Genomic DNA, 23,383 nt, shown 5'->3' on the forward strand with positions numbered 1-23,383 from the left:
AAAAAACCTGCAGCAGTGTGATGCCAGCCAAGCTTCCTAAGGAGATGTTACTTTGCACTGAGGTTTGCAGTGAAATTGCAGAGATTTTAGGGCTTTGAAAGGTATTAACACCTGTATTTCTGTAATGAGTAGATGAAGCCAAAGTTTATCATAAGCATGCTTATAGAACTTTAAAGAAATTGAGGTTTGAATTTAGTAAATGGAAAAAGTTCATTTTAGTTTGTTTTGTATTATTATTTCCGTCCCCCTGCCAAATACCCCTGGAAATACTTTCTTGATCGGCCAGCTTTGTTGATTAACGCTTTGCTTGTTAGCTCTTAGTGCTTTTTCATAAGGGTGACATAGAAGCCATTTTACAAATTTCTGTTTCTTTCAATATACATTCTTCACTATAAGTTCACTTGGAAAACTTGCCAAAGGTAGAAGGGACTACATGGATGCCAGTAGTGCTTTCAGTACTCGCATATCTGTGAAAAGCCAGATAAAAAGTGGCACTATAAAGCACACAATTACTCAAAAAGTAAGTTTTTTGTTGTGGTTTAAGCCCAGGCTGTAAATCAGAACCACGCAGTCTACTTCCCCCACCCCCTCTTTCTTCCCCCTGCTCCTGAAGGGACAGGGAGGAGAATCGAAAGAATGCAACTCCCACAGGTTGAGATAAGAACAGTTTAATAACTAAGGTATAACACAAATCACTGCTGCTACCAACAATAATAATAATGATAAAGGAAATAACAAGGGAAGAGAATACAACACCTCACAGACCGATGCCTCGCCTCCATCCAGCAGTGATCCAGCCCTTCTGGGAACTCTCAGTTCTACATCCTGGGCACGACGTGCTGTGGTATGGAATACCTCTTTGGCTAGTTTGGGTCAGGTGTCCTGTCTCTGCTTCCTCCCAGCTTCCCTTCCTCCCTGGCAGAGCATGAGACTCACAAAGTCCTTGGTCAGACCAAACATTGGTGTTATCAGCTCTGTTCCCAGGCTGAAAGTCAAAAACACAGTGCTGCAGCAGCTACTAAGAAGGAGAAAAAATGGCTGCTACTGCTAAACCAGGACATTTTTGCTGGCAGAGAATTTGCTTGTATGCAGCAGGGAGTAAACAGAAGCTTCCTGTGCTCAGGTGCAGTGAAAAACTGGTTAGCTGCAGAGGAGGAAATACTGCAGGGCTCAAAATGTACAGATGAAAATCACCTCCTTTCTGCCTCTCTGTTACAAAGCTCTCATTGTAACAGTGAAGCAGAAAGAAAAATAAATTAAAAAAAGAAGGAAGAGGGAAACAACAGAAAAGTCTTGTTTAAAACTTAGTTCTGCTGAAGACAATAAAGTAAACACAGCTATTACCTCTGTACTGGGTCAAGCATGCTGTAATTTGAGAAATATAATTTTTTTTCAAGAACAATATCTTTGCTCCATAAGCATAACAAGCTGGTAAGCAGACATACAAAATAAGTATTGCGGTAAAATAGGTATAGGTAAAAGTAACTCAATATGACAAATTTTGTTTTATAAAAATGAGTTAATATAGTCATAAGTTCAAGGAGGTCAACAAACAAAAGAACTTCCTCCAACCCTGGTTTTCCCTGCCACTGTATTGAATGAGTCTGATAGTTTATGCTGCTTCATCTTTCCACCTTTACTGACTCCTACTGAGTTTCCTAGAACACAATGTTAAATTCAGCATTCACTGTGTTCCAGTAACTTGGAGAACTGAAATGACAGCAAATAAGCAACATCTCCCCCAAATAATTGCACAGGACCTTTGGAGTTATTGTAAGAGTTAAGTTCTGAAAGAAGGCAGAAGGACACACTAAACTTTCAGTTCTTGGGGGTGAGCAAAGAAAATGCTGTCTAAATATCTTCAGTACAGGTAGGTCTATTCTGCCTGAAAATGTAACAAAGAAGAAAAACCAACATGAGAGAAAGGAGAGGACAAGCTAGTCCTGTTATCCTCTCTGGAAGGCTGGAAAAGCAGAGTGGGAGAAACAAACTGCCAGGGCTATTATTGTTATTACTTAGAGCACCTCTTGTTATTATTGTTATTTATAGTATCTCTTCTAAGGCATTGAAATAGAGCAGATAGTGAGACACAAATCTGCCCAGAATTAACTGGATAGGGAAGCTAGACAAGGCAGCAGCCATGTTCTGCCAGTATTTCAAAAATAAGCACTTTGTACTCCGCCTGGAATTCGTGTAGAATCTGTGCAGCAGTTCCAGTTTGCTGGCGAGGATCCCAGATGGAGTCTGCGTTGCAGATGGAAGAGGGATGTGGGGGGAGGAGGGAGAGTGAGAGGAAAAGGAGCAAGTCCCAGCCTGCTTCCTCCCATGCACTTCTTAGAGGATTAGGACTGCTCAGCATGCCAAGGAGCAAAAGGGGTTTCAGAGCAAGAATAATTGAGATGAGGGTTTGTTTTGTACATTGTTAAAAGGGGTTGGCCTTTTCTATTAGTCTTGATGGCCATTTATTTTGTCTTGCTGGCATACAGAAGGAATTACTGTCTAATATTCTCTCAGATTTCTGTAAGAAACTCTGCTGATTTCTAGAGGCTGATGTTAGATTTATGAATTAAGTTGTTTTTTTTCATTTAACGGCTAAGGAAACTGGACAAGCCCTAGGGGCCCAGTACTGGATTCATCGTGTCCTAGTGAGGTTTTCCAAACTCTGCTTTTTAAAAGGAATCTGCCTCTAACAGAAGAATGTGAATATACGTATTGATGTTTGAGGGCATTTTTTTAAACAAGTCTGTTTGTACTTCTAGTTCTTCAGTAAGTACTCCTAAAATGACTTGCAGTAAATCAGGAAGCACAGCCAATGGTATTAAAATCCAAGTATCTTTTAATACCACCGCTGTGCATCCCTGGTTAGAAATTCATAGCTTTCCTGAGGGGTTGAACAAATTCTTGTCTAAATATCAAAATGCTTGCTGTGACAGGCTGGGTCTGCTGCATGAACCTGTGGGGAGAATGTGGAAGGCAGCAGAGCTGTTGTACCAGCTTGGAAATCTTATCAAACACCCATGTGAAATCAAGGGATTTCTTAGATGTCTGGATCAGTCTGGTTCCTCTGCTCCAGTACAGCTTGCAAGGTCTGTGATGGCTCAGCTACTCGGTGTAGGCTGAGAACAGCTTCGTTGCAATAATATTGGCTTAATCATGCACTTGAAGTCCGTCAAATGCAACAATGCCTACCAGTTGCTGGGAAAGCAGAGCTCTGCCTCCATTGTTAAAGCAGTGTAAAGACATTCCCACTACAGGTAAGGACCAGAACCATTTCTACTTCTTCCTTCTCGCAGGTTAATGCCTTCATGTACTTGCCTGATCATCACCTCAGCTCTGTCCTGTGGGACCATGAACCGCGGCTCATTGGGGCTTCAGGGGAACAGCTGCCAGGCTGTGATTCTGAGGTACTGCTACCATACAGGTCAAAATTTGAGATCCTAGTAGTGAGCACTTTGTTTCACACTAATACAGCCTAATACACACTAATACAGGCAGAAAGAAGTTCTCTCAGAACATGCTATATTTTTCCACTGGAGAACATGCTGATTTTGGAGGGGGAAAAAACAACAAACAAAACAAGTCAAGATGGATCTTTTCAGTTCCCTGTGTTTAGAAGAGACTTTGCATTTATAAACATGCTTTTAGTTGTTACAGTAAGCAAATATTGTTATTAGCTTCAATCTGTTCTTTGTTCTTGTGCTGGTTTGAAATGAAAAGGTGTGGAAAATTAGTCATTTCACATGGATGGGATATTTCAGATGTTTATTTCTTTTCATAGTGAAGGAATAAATGTTATCTCTAATTTACTTCGGTGTACAGCACTAAGATGAGCATATGTCAGTCCCTGATGGAACCAGTTTACTATGTACTTCTGCATGATTGTTTGCATATTTCCAGTGCTGCATTATCTCTTAGTCTGTGGCCATTCATGAGGAAAAGGAATGCATTTCCCAAGCCATTCTTTGTTCAAAGTGACTAGGTTTGCTCTCTATTTCAGCAAAGAAATTGCTTCCACTCATAAAATTTGACGGTACTAGACGGCATCCAAACCTAAGGTTGTTACAGTCCCTTCCCAAAGAATTATACTGCCAGTATTAGTTTCCAGGATGGCTTTTCTCTGAGGCAGTTTTGGTATTTTCTAAGCTCACAATAAGGGTTAGATTCTTTTCCTGGACCTTTTCACATGGAAAAGATGAAGGGTAATGGGCACAAGTTACTCTTGTGTCCAGTCAGAATCTCCCCAAGAGGAAAATTTTCCACAATAAGAATCAGCCACTGCAATAATCTCCCCAGAGAAGTGAAGGAGTTTCCAACACTGGATGCTTTCAAGATTTGGCTGGATAGGGACATCTAGTCTAGGTCATGGTTGCCTAGAAAGGTTGACGCAGATGATCTTTGAGTCCCTCCCAACCTGGTATTCTATGATTCTATGAAAGATAATTTGTGGTTAAGTAAAAGTGAGATACTATTTTTACATATCATTCTCTTGTTTGCAAAATGGTGAAAACCTTCCTTTCAGTAAACATCAACAGTTCTGTGCAGGTACTGAGTAACTGACACCTTTAACACTTGTTTAAAGCCGCAGACATTTAGACTTCTTTCCAAATGTCCACAAGTCCCCCTGAAGACATTGGCAGCAGGGGACAGGCCAGATCTTGCAAAACTGCTTGTTGTGCTATCTGACCCTGCCTGTCCTCACAAGAGCCCTTTCTGCCTTGTAGTGTCAGTTCAACAGGGCTCTGCAAGCACATGTTTAGGAATGTAAGGACTGTGTAATCAAGTCCCAGCAGTTAAGCCCTTCTCTGTTCTAGCCAGCCACAGGCATTCGCAATATGATTATGGTAATGCGGGGCAGGTAATGAGCAACCTCATAGACAAGATCACCACAGCTGCTGGGCTCTGATTTTATTTTTACTTTTTAATTTTTATCTCACCAGAATGGGCCAGCTATGTACCTGTTTCATACAAGGGGAAACCACAAAGTTTACCAGGGCGAACAATGGTAAGAAAAGACATTTGTTGTCTTTGAGTGTTGTGCTTAAGAAAATGCAAATGGATCTCTCTTCCCCATCCCCTTACCCTCATAAACTCATTGAGAATCTAAGAGCAGCTAATAGAGGAGTAGCTATTTTTAATCCAAATCCTATTGGAAGGAATTGAAATTTGAAAGCATTTGACATACGTCTTGGTATTTCAAGGCCTTTTACCCTACTACTATAGGACATGATAGAAGTTTAGGAGTATATATAATACATAGTATGATACATTTATTATGCATTTATCACATTGAGGTATCTAGTAAGCCGCTAGCAGCCATTAGTTATATTTCATATGTATTTTACTTCAGGTGAACATCTGTAAGCTGCCTCTTACAAACACCTCCAGCAACTGTGAAGTGCTGAGATATTCTTACGGTCTTCTAGGAAGATAACTAAGTTTAAGTCCGTTGCTGAAACCTTGATTTGCAGATGGTCCCATGGCTGAAGGAGCACTTTCCAGATGCTCTGTGTAGCACACAGTACGCACACAAAATTCCTGTGCAAATTCAAATAAACAAATAAATAAATAATGCTGGTTTTAGAAGACTCAAGAACTTTTGTAAGTATTCAGGAGCTCCATCTGCTGGCAGTATTTCATAGCTGTTTGCATCTATACTGAGTCTTCATAAGACTTTAATAGTTTAAAGGCTATTATAGAACTTACAAATGTTTTTGTAAAATTATCTCTTTAATTTCAATTTCAGGAATTGCCTAAACACTTGGTTAATTTTATACTTGTTTCCAAGAACCTATATATCGAATTCAAAACCAGTATTTTTTACTGGCTGATCATCTTGGTATTGGAGATGTGGGTTGCAATAGCAATGATACAATAAGGTAAGAATATGTTTCAAAAAATAAATTACCCTTCCTGGTGAATTTCAGTGAAAAAAATCTGATGACACTTAGTATTAGAAAATACATTAATAATGGTTGAAAGTATATGATCTTAAGGTCCTTTCCAAACTTTACCATACTATGATTCTATGAATAATGGATTAGTTTAGATAGATCAATCTCTTTTCAAACCATGTCCAAAATAAATGCTCTACAGGAATTCCTGCTGGAGTAATAATTGCTATTACTCAGCATGCTTGAGCAACATTCTTGGACTTCTAATCTTTAGCATATCCAGTCAGAACTTTGCAAATGTCTATGTACTGCATTTGTCAGGCATACAATTTATAGTTTCTACAACTCCAGGGTTGAGATATGAAGGACTGAGACTAGAATTTAATATCATATAACAATTCCAGTAGGCTTGTTTATGAAATGGCAACTCAGTTTATGTGATATATTTATCCCCAGTGCAGTCAACAATCCGTATATAGATTAGTTGATAGAATGATTGTGTATCTATATACATATATATATATATATCCTGTGTTTAACCTATTATACTCTTGGAAATTGTGTTGTACTGCATCTATTAATGGATCATTTTTCACTACGCTGCATGAGCTTTAGATATGAGATAGACCTGAAATGCCTTCCCCTGTCAACCCACCCCCCCATTTTATTAATAAAAACACATGCATCCATGGAAAAATAATTTCTAAGTACTCAAGGTATCTCAAAAAATATGAAACAGAGCTTTCCCAGATAAACAGAGAGCTTTGTAAATTTGATAGTGAGGTCCTTGACAAAACTAGGAGTGGGATACTACAAACTTCCGTGTGATACGTTTTTATCAGAGGTGGGATGTTTCTCTTTAGGACCCCTAATATAGACAGCTTGGCAAAGGTCGGAGTGAGACTTTCTCAGCACATTGCTGTAGCTGCTGTGTGTACTCCAAGCAAAGCGGCTTTCCTGACTGGCAGATACCCTATCAGATCAGGTTGGGCCTCTCTCTAATGGTTCACTGCAGTTTGTCTAGCCATTGTTGCTATTAAAAATCCCTTTGAATAAACCACTTTAAGAACCAGTTAATCTCAGGATTTGCAGTCTCAATGAGATGGGCAAAACTAAAGATGACCAGATTTAGTGAATGATTTCTGTGAGAAAATCCCCACATAAAGCACACTCAATGTGGCTAGATGACAACACAGAAATGGGTGAAACAGTGAAAAGCATCCAGAGGTAGAAGCACAAAGAAAACTAATTGCATAAGCACTGTATGTTCAATGGTATTTACATTATATTAAGTGTAATATTTTAGTATCCGGGCAAAGCAAATGACATAGCAAAGTGTGTCAGACCATGGAAGAGTTCTCCACAATTACATTTTAAAACAGATTTACTTCAGCCATGTAAATTTATGACAGAAAACTTTAGCCACCACATATGGCAGAAATAATTAGTGCAGCTCCTCTGGTGTGATTTTGACTTGCTAAAGGAGAAATGCAATCATGAACTGTACACTTCAGAAGTGGGTACCCCTGTCTCTGTAAGCTTTTTATTGTATTCAAACTTCTTTTATTCCCCCTCTCCTTCCTTTTCCTTTAATGTTGTGTTTTGATAGAACTTCAGTTGTAATGCCTAATGTCCAAACACAGCCATCTTAGTGCCATTTGTAGACACACTACCATAGCTGAGGCATCTTCTATGCAGCTTGGAGGAGACATTGTTCTGGGGGTCAATCAGAATATCCCAGAGCATACTAAATGGCTTATAAAAAGGCACTAGTCTTAGGTAACCGAGGCCAATTCATTAGCAAGAGCAATCTGAGAAGACTGAAAATCTGAAATCTGGCTTCCTTTATTTTGAAGACTGTTATTCCTCTCTATGCATGGCATCCAGCACTGACCGGCGGGTTCTGTCTTAGAACGGCTGTTCTGGAGGGCTCCCAACAAATGAAACTGCTTTTAGCAGAATACTGCATCAACAAGGTTATTCTACAGCACTTGTAGGTAAGAGACATAGCAACTTGCTGCCTTTCTATTGTTTGTTATTCAAAGGAAGCTGCTGCTGTAAATATTTTAATTTGCCAAAGTGTCTAGGGTCAGTTAAACTGGAGTTTCTTGTATGCATAACTTTCAAAATCAGCAAGGTTTTCAGAACACCATCCACAAGCCCCAGTGTCAGCACAGCATATCTGACAAATCCAACATGGAGACATATGGAATATGTAGATGTACACTGCAAACATAAATAAATGCAAAGGAAAGAATCTTGTTTGCCCCATGCAGATTGCTTTAGGAAGAACAGAGATATTCACTGATCTATTACAGCAGAAACATGTTGTCTGGTACCCAGACACCATTGTGGTCTTAAATATATCTGGTGGCTACATTTTCTATTATTGATGCATCCTGTTTGTTGTCACAGTTTAGCTAAAAGTAGCTTCTTTCTGAAAACAAGAAACTCTGACAAAGAGCAGCCGAAAGAATTGCATTGACTTCAGTGGGTTTGGGATCAGAATACATGTCCAAGAAAAATAATCCTATTCACTCTGCTAAATTTGTCTGAACAACAATTAAAGGCTGTGTCTTTCAAGCACTTGTCATTTTAAATTTTTTGATGTAAATAATGTCATGTGCTTAATGGTAATTACCATGATTTTCACACCTCTACTTGGCTGTGGCATACTGAGGTGTCATTTAGCTCCTAAGCTGAAATGAGCCTTGGTGATATGCTGACTTCACAACAGCTTGTGCAAAGGAGTGAACTTTCCCTAGCTCACTGCAGTCTTCTATAGCTTATGCTGTAAACTACGTTCATATACATAAGTGCAGAACTGGTTAGCAGTTCTCAGAAGTTATTTATCTAGGTAACAGCCCCTAAGCCTGTCCATCCTTCAGTGCCAGGATAATGACACTGCTCTGTAATATGACTTCATTAAGGTTGATCATCAGTGTATGACATACCCTGATATGTCCAAATGTACTGGATAATTGGAATGGCCTATTTTTGTTACTCATTTCAGGATGAATATAGACACACAGAGCCAATATGTACACCTTCTTCTTGAAATCTGTTCCTTGACTGTGAAGGTCAGATAGAATTTGTGCATAAATTGGTTCATATTTTTGTGCTTAGCTGCTTCTTCTGGCACAAGGGTTTCTCTGGTTTCTCCCATCAGGTGACCCATTAATGTGAAAAATAATCAGCATCAATTATTGCAACTTCTTATTCAGGGAGGCCTCTGAGCTGGACCACTGCCCTGTATGGAATTTTAACAGATAAGTGAGGAAAAACAGCTGTTCTAGGCAAACCAAATGCCAATACACAATTGTTTCCTGAGTTTGTCCCCATTCCAGGCCAGTTCCTCCCTTGGCTGCACCTTAAGCAAGGAGTGCAGCCAACCCATTAGACATACAGGCAGACACACCCAAGAATAATGATGTTGGATTTAAGATCTTTGTTTTATATTTTCTGGGAAGTGGCATATGGGTGAGAACTGCAAAGCCCTCTGTGATCATTGCCATCATCCTTTAAATCACGGCTTCAATTATTTTTATGGCATGCCTTTCACCCTTCTGAATAAGTGTCAAGGCACAGATTACCCTGAACTGGCCAAGTTTTCAAGATACATATTGGCTTTATACTCAGATGATCATCCTTTCAGTGCTTACTCTTTTGATTGGAAAACTCACCAATTTATTCTCAGTATAATGGAAAATAATCATATGTCTGGCCATCTGTGGTCTTCTGTATTTCATCTCCTGGTTCTCCAGCTATGGTTTCACTAAGTACTGGAACTGCACCCTGATGAAAAACGATGATATCACTGAACACCTGATGAATCTAGAGAAAAAAATATTTCTAATGTGCTGAAGGAGGCGGTTTCAGTCATTGAAAGATAACAAAAAAAAAAAAAAAATTGTATTGCCTTTTCAAGGATTTTTAGAAATAATATGACCACTGTGTCATACACCACTAGGTTAGGCAGCTGGCATGTGCTGAACTACCTGTCCTGATGTTGGCAAGTCCTGTTCTGCTCGCCTCTGAGAGTCCGTCACTTTTGGCTATGAACTTTCTCAGTTATTTAATGTTCTACACATGTCTAATTTAGAACCAGAAAGAGAAAAAGCCGATTACTACTTTGGACTTAATACAGAATCAACATCTTTGAGGGGTGTTTTAACCCACTCTGTCTCCCAAAACCTCAAAACTGCACTGATGTTAAAATCAAAAATTTTTGGTTTAGACCACAATAATAATTTTTATTGAGATAGTCACTGCAATACCACTCTTATATTTTGGGTTGAGTGAGTTAGCAGAGAAATTACTATTTTCTTTCATTTCACAAACAAACATAGAAAACTTCTTCTCCTTGTTTTCCTTTTACATGTTCACATCCCTCTCATTACCACAGAGAAGCTTCAGGGAAGAAGCCAGCATGGCCTAAATGGAGGTAATGTAGAGCAGATGGACTAGATGGTGGGTAAGTGGCCATTTTGAAGAAAACCCTTCATTCATTTGAATGTGAAAAAGAATGTAAAGGGGTTGTCACAGAATTGGCTTTCTGCCTTGTACACACAGTTATCTCCAGAGAATGCCAGATCATTACCACACCTCTTTGCTTTGGGGCTTTTTAGGGGGGTTTGTTTGTTGTTTTTTTTTCTTTAAGATGAAAGCTCAAATTTCCTTGTGAGGATTTGTTCTTTTTCTTTAATGGACACACACCTGTGCTGCAGTGTTAAATGCAATCAGATAATCAAACGTGTGCTTGATCATGTTGTTAATCAAAATGTATGATGTTCATCCAGCTCTGTCTAGTCTCAGAAGATCAAAGTGGTGCTGATGATATTACATTATACAGTGGCTGATTTGTGTGCTTGTTCATTTTTATCAAATAATAATCTTTGGAGCATAAGCCAGAATTCTTTCTTGGTCAAAAGGCCAAGTTAAAAAGCTATGGAGTTTCACTTGATAAACTGCATGAAGTCAGTACATCATGAAGACTTACTGCAGTCTAAATCCAGGCTCTGAGTGCCAATTAGGTTTTTAAACCTAAGCCTTACTTTGTTGTTCCTTTCTGCTTCTACAAGAGGGAGCTATGGAAGCTGTTCTTGGTGAATATGTTTGATGCAGAAGCTGATGAGGACAAGCAATCAAGGATAAATCATATTCTGTATAACCATTTGATGTTACCAGTACTGAAAGCATTCCTTATGAAGTTAGGTTTGAATTACAGTCTGAAGGTTTTGTCACTGGCATCAAGAGAGGATTTTGGTTGATAGTATGCAGCCTCATCTCAGAGCCCGTTTTCAGTTCCTGGTGTGACACAGCAGTTTTGGATGGTTAGGAATCTAGGCGGCACTATTAAGCGCTACTTAAGCTTTTCAGGATGCTTAAGGCTACACAATAGATACAACCATTGACTCAGAGAATTTACAGCATAAAGGTGACAGTATTCTGAGTACTTTGAATAAAAGCATCATTCATGTAAATTATTTTACAGTTGGTTTGGGGGTTTATTTTCCTGGGTTTATAGACATCATGAACAAATTTTGGACACTTTCAGCAGTTTTCCACTGGGCTCTTATTTCTCTAATGTAGGATTACACTTTGCATTGCTTGTGGTAGCTCATAACAGAACACATTCAGGTTAATAGAAAGACTTGGACTTCCTGAATTTTGAGTCAACACCTAAGAAAAGTCTGACTACATCTCTGTATATAATTCTGATGTTTTGCTTTGTTTATAGGCAGACTTTTGGATGTCATTGACAAAGAAGGCTTGAAGAATACCACATTTGTTTATTTTTAATCTGATCATGGAGGATTCCTAGAGGCTCACAGAGGAAATTCTCTGTTGGGTGGGTGGAATGGGATCTATAAAGGTAAAATTTTGGTAGTGTGTGCATGCATAAGACTTCCTCTTAAGCAAATGATAGAATAAAATACATCCAGGTAGACCATATTTACTAAACTATATGCTGGGATGATAATCTTGGATTGCAGGGCTGAGGCAAATTCAGGACATCAGTTATTTGTCTTTCAGCCCCCAGATAGCATCACTTTGACCAAAGCTACTCCTGACAGCTATGTTGTCTGACCTATTCTTAAATACCTTTAATGATTTCCCAGATAATCCAGTTTTCATTGTCTCTGCTAGTGGAGTTTTTTTCCTGACGCCTACCTTGGATTTCCTTGCTGCAGTTTAAGCAACAGATATTGCCCTATTCAGCAATCTGCAGAGAAGAGTTTCTGTTATGTGTGTCGTTTCCCCCCCCCCCCCCCGTTCATCTTTTCTTTGGACTCCAGTACACTTGTACCCCCTTTTAGTTCCATGTTGCCTTTAAGACTGCTAAGCCTTGAAAAGCCACTCTGACAGCTTGAGCAGCTTGGCACTTACTGGGTAAGAAAGCATGAAAACTGCTCCCATTAGTTATTTCCCTACAGAAGATTTGGGTGCCTTGACCTTGTTCAGCATGAAAATGCACATTGTCTAGTAGTAAATTACTTGATGAGCCATACAAGCAATGTGTGATACATCTGGGATCTCATCTGGGAACAGTCCTAAATGTTATATTAGCCTTCAGTTCTGGATATGAAGCTTCCTTACATTTTGCACATGCAAAAAGGCCAATGGGCTCACTTGAATAGCTCAGAACCTAACCTAGGGGATTCACTTTGACTACCCTAACACAAGTATATCAGTAACAGGAGAGTCCGGAGAGGAAAGGTGAATGTGATTATACAGAGGTTTCGGTGTGAGAGGACAATGAAGAAATCATGCCTGCTTAGAAACAAGAGGAGATACAATATCAGTTTAGAGATTAATTACAGAAAAACATTCCTATTTATGTCCACAAAGCAGAACAGGGCATGCCCCACTGAAACTAGATGGATAAAAACTCTAATGTAATTCATAAATATCTGTATAACTCACTGCTGCAGTTGCTAACAGGATATTAAAAACAAGAGGATTAAGTAAGCCATGTATAAGAATAATGATAACAGCTGCTGGTGAGTATCAAAGCATGAAATACCATTATCTTACATAGCACGAGGATTACTGCACAAGCAGCTGGACTTGCCCTGTTTGTAATCTGTCATGCCACCTTGTCAGCCTTTCAAACCAAGCTCTGCCTCTTGGCTGGCACTATGAACACAGCTCTTCCATAGCAAAGTCTGGTGTTACTTAGCAAAGCAATAAGCTAGTATAAGCTACCATTCAGCTGGTGATTTATTAGCTGAGCTAATAAGGTAGTTTCAAGATTTGTTTGCCACTTTCCCTACAATGTTTTCCAGCAATGACTTGTCATTTCTGCCCCTGATAGGAGAAATAACAGAGCAAAGGTCTTATAGGTGCCTGAGCTTCAACATTTTACAATTTTTTGTTTTCTAACTCGACCCTCACCTTGGAATCTTGTGTTTTAGCAACACTGTTTCATATGTGTAATTAGTTAATGGTTCTCACTTTGAAATTCTATTCGAAGCAAGTATTTTGACTTCTAAGAGAACCAATGGAGAAGAGAATGTAGAAGACCAGAGGAACGAAAAAGAAACCGAGTTAAACCAAATAAGTCTTTGGATTACCTCAAGACAACTTCAATAGAAACTGCAGTGGGAAGTCTTCATTGCTGCAGCATATTCAGACCCCTTTCCAAGATGCCTGGTTCTTCATGAGTACGGAAGGTGGAGCAAATGGCATGTGGCCTGCATTTAGCTGCCAGTACCAGAGAAGTAGCTCCCTCAATAGTAAACAATTTGTAGCATTTATATTAGACTTCTCTACAGAAAATAAGAAAACATGGGTGGCTAAGCCCTTCGAGCAAAAAAGCATAAAAAGTACTGGTGGTGTGTAACTGTTAGCCAGTTCAGTAAGTGGATATTACTTTTTTCCTCCCTTCCCCAAAGCCTCGAGCTCCCAGAGCTATCAGTGCCTTCAGTGACTTCCATTTCAGGGAGCAAAATTGAAAGCTGTGAACCATCCCTTCGCTATGATTATCACTTACTTCCAGGAAAATTACAGTAATGGTGACTTATCTCCCCAGGCAGGATGTGTGAACTAGCTATAACTGCAAAAACTGTTAGTAACTGCTAATCACTGGTCTCCACCCATCCACACAATTAAAAATCTCAGGGCTTATTAGCTAAACAGTAGCTTGGTTTAGAAATGAGACTTGAAATCCTAATGCAGTATGTGTGGAGAGTGAATATTGCTTACGCTCCAGCTGCAGGCTGAGATTCTGCAGCTATCTGGAGAGTCCATCCTCTCCATCACGTTAATCAACATGCACACCTTGCACCTTTGCTGCAGAGACAATTCAGCGCTCCGGGCACGAATTCATGTTTCACTACTGTGGTGTGTTTCTGCATGCAGTGTGGTGGCACCAAAAAGACAGTGAGTATAAACATCCACCTCCTGCAGATCAGAGATGAGGCAATGACCTCTAATTTTCAATAGATTATCATGTATAAGCATATGTACATGTATCTGAAGTAAGTTTATTACTCAGTCTCCCAGTTCTTCTGCAAGATGCAGAATGGCTCTGCTGTTAGCTATCCTGCCTTGCCTGAGATGAAGGGGTTTGCTTCCTGTGTACCATAGCTTGAGGAATCTCCCTGTTATTGCAGTGCTTCTGTTGCTTTTCCTGTGGAAGCATTTGGGATCAGCTTTAGTGCAAGACTGAAGAAAAAAAAACTACACACATAAGGTCTTTATCTGGATCAGTAGCTTGTTTTCTGTAGTCCTGTGTTACTTGTTTCAGTTCTTTTTCAGCCATGGCATTAGACAAGCTGGCTGCAGCTGTGACACTTTTCTGAGCTTTCAACAAGCACCCAGTCTTTGCTCATGTCACCCTCTATTACAGTGTAGAAGAGAACAGGCCAGTGACTGGTAGCTGTGTCCTCCTTCCTGCTCAGACTGGAGGATGACATTTGAGTGACCAAATGCAGCTGTCTGGGTCTGAGCTTGTTGTTTTACAGTCACTGAAGAGATGCAGATATTTACAGGGTGTGGTTCACCTCCTTCTGCTTAGCACATCCTGGCTAGATCAGTCACCCTGTTTCTCTCCATTGACTGAAAAGGCAGCCAAAACTTAAAAACCATCACACATAAAACCCACCAGCTCTTTAACTTAAAAACATACATTAACTTAAAGTTAGTTGAGATGAATTACATCTTCTGTGACTGGATGATGTGACAGTAAGTTGATGAATTCATGCCGATACTATACGCAGGATTTTTTCATCCTCACAGCTGGGGAAATGCAGAAGCCAGTGGAGCAGGCTATGCCTACTCATCTTCCCATTCTGTAGAATAAGCCATAATATAATATTCTCAGCCATCCGTTTTGGTTAGGGGTTATCTATCATGGTCTCTTTTTTTTCATAAAGCACCTTTACATGGCTAAAATACGCTAAAAGCCGCCGGAGAGGGGCCGGGCGCCCTCCTTCCCTGCCTGGTGAGCGCTGCGGGAGTAGCCAGCTTTGGAGCCGAACGCTGCAGAGCCGCCAACAGAACGCGCCGCCAGGGGGCAGCGCGGCACCGCCAACCTCCGCAGCAGCAGCCGCCGCGACTCCCATTAGACCCCGGCGAGCTCGTTAGAAGAGGAACGTGTAAAAGGTAACGTGGAACCAAACCTCCCAGGTTATTCGGCGCAGGTCTCTGCCTCGCCTTTCGCTTCCACGTGCCCTACGTGAAAAGCCACGCACAGCTGAGGTGCAGCGGCCAGGCCCCGCAGGCTGAGAGCTGTGCTCTGGGCAGCCCCCGATGCATCTGGGCTCACAGCACCAGGAGCCCTCGCCAGGCCCCCCCTCTGGGTTCAGTGGCTTCATTTTCAAAGCACTGTGACCGCTACTGCCTGCCTGAACCACAGCCAGAGCACCAGGCCAGAGGTTTGAGCTAACACTCAGCAGCAGAGCAGGACATAGCCTGTATCCCAAGGAGCATGGTGCTGTTGCCTCTGTAATCCACAACAGCAGAAACCATGAGTCACAGCCTTGAATATCTCTCCCTATGTATCCAATACTCGATAGAGCAGTGATTTTGAGACTGACAAGGAGCTGCCACCAGAGATGCGAGCAATCAATGTCAGCACCAGACAGAGCCCATGAGAGGGGAGGCTGCATCTCAGAGCTCAGATGCAGAGAGAGCCTGCCTTGGTCTCGTGAGGCGAGGGTGCGCAATGGGCAGGGCTGTGCTCGGTGCGCCCTGGTGGGGGTCCTCCTGCAGCAGGGGCTGAGCTGCGGGGCACTGTCAGCAGCTGAAAGGTGTCAGGGGAGCTGAGAGGGAGCTGGGCTGCTTGCTCCAGGCCCAAACTGTGCAAGGGCCTCAAGTGTCCATCATAGCACATACAGAAAAGGAAGACCAGCTGGATTTGGCAGGTTAATAAATGGTTACAACAGTGGTGCCATAGTCAGGGGTTTGGGTATTTAGAACATGGGACTTGATGTGGGAGGCAAGGTCTACTGGAGGGTAGTGGAGCTGGTCTGACAAAGAAGGGTAAGACTTCAAGAGAGCAGACTTTGGCCTCTTCAAGAACCTGCTTAGTAAGGTTCAATAGGATAAAGCCCTAGAGAGCAGGGAGGATCAAGCCTTATGGTTGATATTCAAGCGTCACCTGCTGCAAGCTCAGGAGCGTTGTGTCCCAACTAGAAGGAAATGTGCCAGGAGGGCCAGGAGATCTCCAGAAGCTATCAGGAGAACTGGCTACCCTGGATTTGGAGAAGGCTGAGGTTCTTAATGACTTCTTTGCCTCAGTCTTCACTGGCAAAGGCTCTGACCGCACGACCCAAGTCTTGGAAGGCGAACGCAGGGACTGTGAGAATGAGGACCCTAGGCCCACTGTGGGAGAAGATCTGGTTTGAGATCATGTTAAGATTCTGAACATGCACAAGTCCATGGGACCTGATGAAATCCACCCACAGATCCTGAAGGAGCTGGCGAATGAAGTTGCTAAGCCACTGTCCATCATATTTGAAAAATCATGGCAGTCAGGTGAAATTTCCAATGACTGGGAAAAGGGAAATATAACCCCCATTTTCAAGAAGGGGAAAATGGATGACCCAGGGAATTAGAGACCAGTCAGTCTCACCTCTGTGCCTGGCAAAATCTTGGAGCAGATTCTCCTGGAAGGCATGCTAAGGCACATGAAAAACAAGGAGGTGGTTGGTGACAGCCAGCATGGCTTCACTAAGGGGAAATCCTGCCTGACCAATTTGGTGGCCTTCTATGATATGGTTACAGAACTGATGGACAGGGGCAAAGCATTTGGTGTCATCTACCTGGACCTTTCCAACCCTAACTGTTCTATGATTTCCTAGTGAAAGGCTAAATGCATACTCCAGTAAGGGATGAAGTTGAAGAATTGATTTTTGGGTTAAAAGACAGCTGTTAATTTCTGGTTTTCTTAGGCTATATAAGGTATGTATAGGTGACAATTTTAGCTCAGATCAGAAGTGTACTTTTGAAGCATATCCCTCGAGTATATCCACTCGTGCTTCGTATTGCATTGCGGAATGGGCTTGGAGATCATAACTTTAGATGAGACTAACCTGTAATATAAGCTCAAGTATCACACCTAATATGCTCTAATCACTAAAAATGTTGTGCAGATGGGACCAGACAAGAGTTAGCCCTCAGTAAAACCCCAGTTAGCCCTCAGACAAACACAGCATGGATGGCATAGAAGCCATCAATAACCATTCTACTCTATAGATCAGTTTCCAATAGGCCACAGTGCCAGCAACACAGACAATGCAATATGCAGGTGCAAGGTATATTTTGTGTTCCTATGAAGCCATGTGCATGGCTAAGATATTCTGTGTATGCCCTTCTGCCATTTTTCCCCATTGAACCACAAGTGCTCATAACAAGGGTGTTGAAAACAGGGCCATGTTCTGCATATGAAAGACCAGATAATCAAATATTACCATGCAGCCCAGCTGCCAGCCAAGCCAGAAATGTTGATTCTTTACTCCCACTGCCATTACTTCTGACTGGGCTGCCAGACTTTTTAGGCTGGTTTAGCTCACTTACAAGTATACCATGTTCGTATTGCACACTTATTGTCTATTTACTTCTAACTACTGGACAGGCTAGATATGAAGCCATTGTCACTTGATATCACCCAGACAGGACCCATCAATTAAGCCCTTGACTGAAGCCAGAAGAATCTTTTGTCTGTGTGTTAAAGTCCTTTCCTGTATGACAGAACAATAAGGCTTTTTAGTGACAGTCCATTTCTTTCTGCTTGTTAAACTGATTGATTGTTATCAGATGGGTTTGTTAGATGTTTGGATTGAAGAAGCAGGTTTCCTTTCCCTTAGACATTTATTAACATGTTGCCCTGAAATTCACATGTATCCTTCAAATTGTGTCGGAGCTACTTCAGTGGCAAATTGCATATCCCTCTTTGCTTCTTGGAGATGAGTGAAACCCCTGCCGCTTTCATCAGTGCTAATTTCTGCCATCTTCATTGGGTTGTTTTCCTCTATCCTTCTGTAACCCAGCTGCCTACTCAGCTCACCAACACAGGTTAATTACAATCAGCATCACTACATCCTTCAGAATGAACTAACAAGGACCTGGTTCTCTCCTGCTCTGCACCTCCAGTAATTATTTGCAGCTGTGATAAGAAAATGTTGAAATTTTTCAGAATCGGAACCATTCTCCTCACTTTACACTCACTGCTCCAAATTGCAGTCATAAGTTATAATGAATTCAGCTCAAGTGTTTATGGAAAAAGAATTACTACTTACCTTGTATTTTCTGGACATCAATCGCATATTCCTATGTATTAGAGTACTTGAACGGGGCCAATAAATAAGCTGGAAAGGGATCTTTTACAGGGGCCTGTAGGGATAGGACAAGGCGGAATGGCTTTAAACTGCAAGAGGGGAGATTTAGATTAGATATAAGGAAGAAAACAACAACGCAGATGGAAGACTTTAATACCGAAAATCAAAGTACAGGTAGCTGAAAACAGCTGATAGTTTTCACATTCACATGACTGCAATCATACAGAAATACGAGTCAAATTACACTGGAATAACCGAAAGGACATTATTGATGCTTATTGTCCAACCTTTTCTCTTACCCACAAAAATTCAATAAGCCTGTATTTTAAGAAAAATAAAACTGCTCTGAACATACTCCACATCTGGGTGACCTGTATAATCTATCCCTCAAGTGCATGATTCTAGATTTTATACTCAAAAAAAATGAAACAAAATGTCTTTCCTTACTGATTTTCAATTCAAATAAATTACGAATGATAGGAAGCAAACTTTAATTGCCACTGTTTTTACAGGTAATATACTTATTAAGGCAACAGTACTCAACCCAGGAGGGGATCTCTATTCAGACCCTACCTTAATGAAAAAACTGTCCTGTATTTAAAAGCACAACTGCACACTTAATTTGGAAATACACTAAACCACATTGGCCTGCTTATTGGCAGCAATTTTTTGACTCATCTGTACATTGATTTATCTATCATAAAAGAATTCCCAGGAAATACTGAACTAGCAAGTATGTGTTAAAACACAGGTAGCTAAAGATCGTTTAAGGCTAAGCATTAAAGTATCTAGCTAATCTGAAATGCTAAACCACAGCAATTCCTTTTCCATGTTGTTAGATCATCTCACTTGAAGAGCATTGAAAATCATCACCCAGCCTCCCTGACAAGAGCAGCCCCAAATTTCATGATCTGTGAGACCAATTCATGAGCCACATGTCCCACTTGAGTGACAATGCTCCTGATTTCATGAGAGTGCTATTATGCCCCATTGTTTTGTGATACAGCACTTTGTTTTCAGTAGGAGGTGTTAAAACAAAAAATCATTGCACACATTAATCACTTCAGTGTACAGGTCATCTTCTCCAAGTCAAACAAGTGTCAGTACTCTATACAGTCATTAGGGAAAGGGAGGGAATTAATCTCTCTAATCTTACTCTCTTGCTGCCTTCGGTTGCATAAATTAATCTTTCAGTATATAATCCTAACCACGCTCTTGCAGAGGTTTTGTATCAAATCCAGTTTTTAAGTGGAGGTTCCTACATTTTCTGTTTTAAAAACAAAACAAAAAAAGGAAAAAACAGGTAGATTGTGAGAGACTCTAAATCAAGCTTGAGACTCTTAAGTCAAGCTTTTATGTCTTCCTGAACACCATGTATTCACTCCTCCAACACAGCTAAAGGTCACCAGGATTTTAAAAGTAATAAGGGATGATAAGAGCAGCACAACAAGCACTTCAGGTGACTTGTTTCCTTAAAGCTAGGTGCCCTGCAGAACCACACCAGTGCAGCTCTCTTCAATACCAAGGTTGCCTACGTTTCATTTGTCTCTTTTAGAAACAGGGGATGAGGATAAGGAGGCCACAGCAGCTCATAATCCCAGAGCAGCACACTGCTCTATCATCTCTTGAGTTGCAACAGCAGATCCCAGCCCTTTCCCCCAGCCTCGGGAAAAGCAGATATGTATACCTGGACTATGTACCTTTTGCAGTGTTTCCAGGAAAGCTCCTGACTTACCACCCCAATTGGTATGTCACCAGTGTGGTAAATCCCTGTTATTCTGCTCTAAACAGCACAGGTTGTGACCATGATGCAGCATCAAATGCAAGTCCCCGAAAAGCTGTCTAGGCATTTCTTCATGTTATTTCCTGTTTCATCGTTCCTCTGAAAGGTCATCAAGCAAGTTATGTGGAAATTATGAACCGATAGGACAGATCAGTGTCAGACTTGGCAGAAGCATCCAAAATTACATTTGTTCTTACTGCTTGACAGCATTTAAAACCACATCAGCATTGATAAGAACTTGTCAGACTTGACATGTTTCTGTGGCTGACATGGACTGAAAGCAGAGCAGCCACATTTCACTGGATTCATGTAGAAAGAAAAGAGCATAAAAGACCACACATTTTAAAGACAGTTTGGCCAATTCAGAGATAGAGAACAAATCATATTGCTCAGTGGGGAGCAAAGCCAAAAGCTGTTCTCTAGAGTCAAGCCAGTCACTTCAGTAACATCTACACTATCAGTTAAGCATGAGGATAAGCTTTTCCTCAGTTCACCTCACTTACCCATCTCACCCACCCCATTTATACTTAAGAATATGTCCAGTCCTAGACTAGGCCACCATTAGAGCATTTACCAGGGAAAGGGAAGGTGTTCAAGCACCCAGTCAGCATGCAAGCGCAGTTCCAAGCTCTCATTGACAGACTAGGAAGCCCAGTCCATCAGCAAAACCCCTCCACTGCATCTCCAAGCACAGTGTGAATGCTTTCAACCCAAGTTTAAATTCAGGGTAAGATTTAGCAACATGAGCTAAGTGCATTTGAATTGGCTTATACCATGTCCATCGTGCAAGCTTGCCCTTCACCTCACAGGAAAAAAAATTACCCTATATAAAAATAAACATTAAATATTTGAGCAACACCTCGCTGTTCTGAAAGGTAAATTTATTAAACTACCATATAGAGCCAGACACTAAGTACTCAGGTGAATGTATGTGCTGCCTTCCTGATATCCAGACCCAGAGTATTTAATCTTGTCTGGCATCTGTGGAAAGTTAGAGAGGCTTTCAGGCAGGAGGGGGAGGAAATAGGCTTGGCAGCATAGGAGTGACTGGCTTTTGTCAAGTAACAGTTAAAGATCTCCACAAGGTGTAGGAAAATGGGCTCTCCCCACATACAAGAAGAGGAGGAGGGCAGATAGTGCACATGGAGGGAATCTGCAGGGACAAGGAGAGCAAAGTAATGGGAAATCAACAAATAAGATGTACAACATCCCTTCAAAACACATGGGGGACAGGAATTCAGACTATTTTCAGTTCTAAATGCTTTTCAAAGTCTGAAGCTAAATGTATCTTAAAAGATGCAAGTTTTGAGAAGATAGCAGTAAGCATGGAAAGGATGGAAATTAATTACCCATTTCCTGCAGATCCTAGCCTTGGATCATTGCAGATCTCTTTCCGTATACAGTCTAACCAGAACATGCAAGCTCGGCACAAGCTATTATACTCATCTGCCAGAAATGTATATTCCTGATAAAGCAGGCGAACCCAGCATCACATTGAACAGTTGTCCTGGTGCACACTTCCACGTAAAATGCATCAATAGGTAAAAAAAGCTGTTCAAAAACCTGTTAGCATTTGAATAATACTGAAAGAAATAAACTCTTAAGTCAGGTACCTAGGGTTGCTTGAAAAATCATCTGTAACATTTTTTTGCAAAATACATGAATGTAAGACTAAAAACTAAATTATATTCTATCCTTTCTCCCTTTGTAGAAGGGAGCAAGCACTGCATAAAATGGCCTGCTGGGAAAATCTGAGACAACAGTCAAGCAGTGTTAACCATAGGAGAATGTGCCTACACATGGTTAAAACATGGTTCCCTCCATAGAGAGGGAAGCATTACTCTGTAACAAATAAAGATTTGTTTTTACTGAAAGACCTGTGGCTGAACCTTATATATGTTTGACAGTCATGTTGTATGAAGCTGACTTGCACCTAAATAGTGTGATCATTACTAAATGACATTTGGAATTGCTGTATTTCTCTGATTCAAAAAAGTCAAGTCTCACAGTAGCGTGACAGTACAATTCTAACAGACCTCACTTCACTATGTTTAAATATCAGACACGTCACTTTGCTGCCTGCTGGGACCAAAGAGAATGGCAGCACATGGATCACAAGATCATTTGAGGATACAGAATAATTGCGTAACAGAAACTGAGAAAAGCAATTGAGCTTGAAGTTTATCCAGCTTGAAATTCCTAAGGACTCCTGAATATATTTGAGAAGTATGTACGTAAAATGACCAAAAAGGAGGAGTAAATGCCAAAAAACTTTTGCTCACCACCGATCTGTAGGTTAAAATACATGCACACACACGCATCTATGTAGTGTTAAACTGAATAAAATATGGGAGGATTTTTGTAGAATGTTTTGATTGTAACGTTACATCTAAACAACTGTGAAATAAACAAATTAAAAACCTGGTTTGTCTTTGAATTACTGCATTACTAAGATTTTTTGAAAACAAGAAAAAATATTAACCCCCTCCCCCATCCCACATTTCTGAGATAAATGGGGATTCTACAGGTTCCAAACAGCCCTGGCTTCTGTTCTGCCATTTCTCCAAAAGCTGTAAGTAAAAGATTTGGAAACAAAAAGAATTTATGGAGGTTAAAATAAAAAAGTCTTTAAACAAAACAAACCATAAAAGAGGTACCCCACACACATACTACAAGCAGTTAGTTTTGTTCCAAGTACTTAATACTATGAGAAGGCTTTGAAAGTTTTATTTCTCTAAAATAAATCACCTGTTTATGATATTACACATCTAAAGGCAAAGAAGTTGTATTTGTCATGGTTCAGAACCACATACAGTACCATAAAAGGGAAAAAACAGTTTTCCAAGGCATTTAATGTCACGCCATCCTGAAGTGGGAAGAGTATCAAAATAATCCAGGAGACTCAGTCTCCAACTTGTGAATTT

General features: G+C 40.7%; 1 pseudogene across 1 annotated transcript; it reads left to right on the forward strand.

The window, feature by feature from the left end:
• The first annotated feature begins 433 nt into the window (after positions 1-433).
• On the forward strand, positions 434-10,270 carry LOC308218986 (arylsulfatase D-like; annotated as a pseudogene). Its single transcript has 7 exons — positions 434-520; positions 3,294-3,404; positions 4,938-5,002; positions 5,744-5,876; positions 6,755-6,876; positions 7,748-7,888; positions 9,336-10,270. The product of its transcript is annotated as an arylsulfatase D-like (transcript).
• The last annotated feature ends 13,113 nt before the right edge of the window (positions 10,271-23,383 follow it).

The sequence above is a fragment of the Psittacula echo genome, assembly GCF_963264785.1.
Source record: "Psittacula echo genome assembly, chromosome: 3".
Classification (NCBI taxonomy): Eukaryota; Metazoa; Chordata; class Aves; order Psittaciformes; family Psittacidae; genus Psittacula; species Psittacula echo.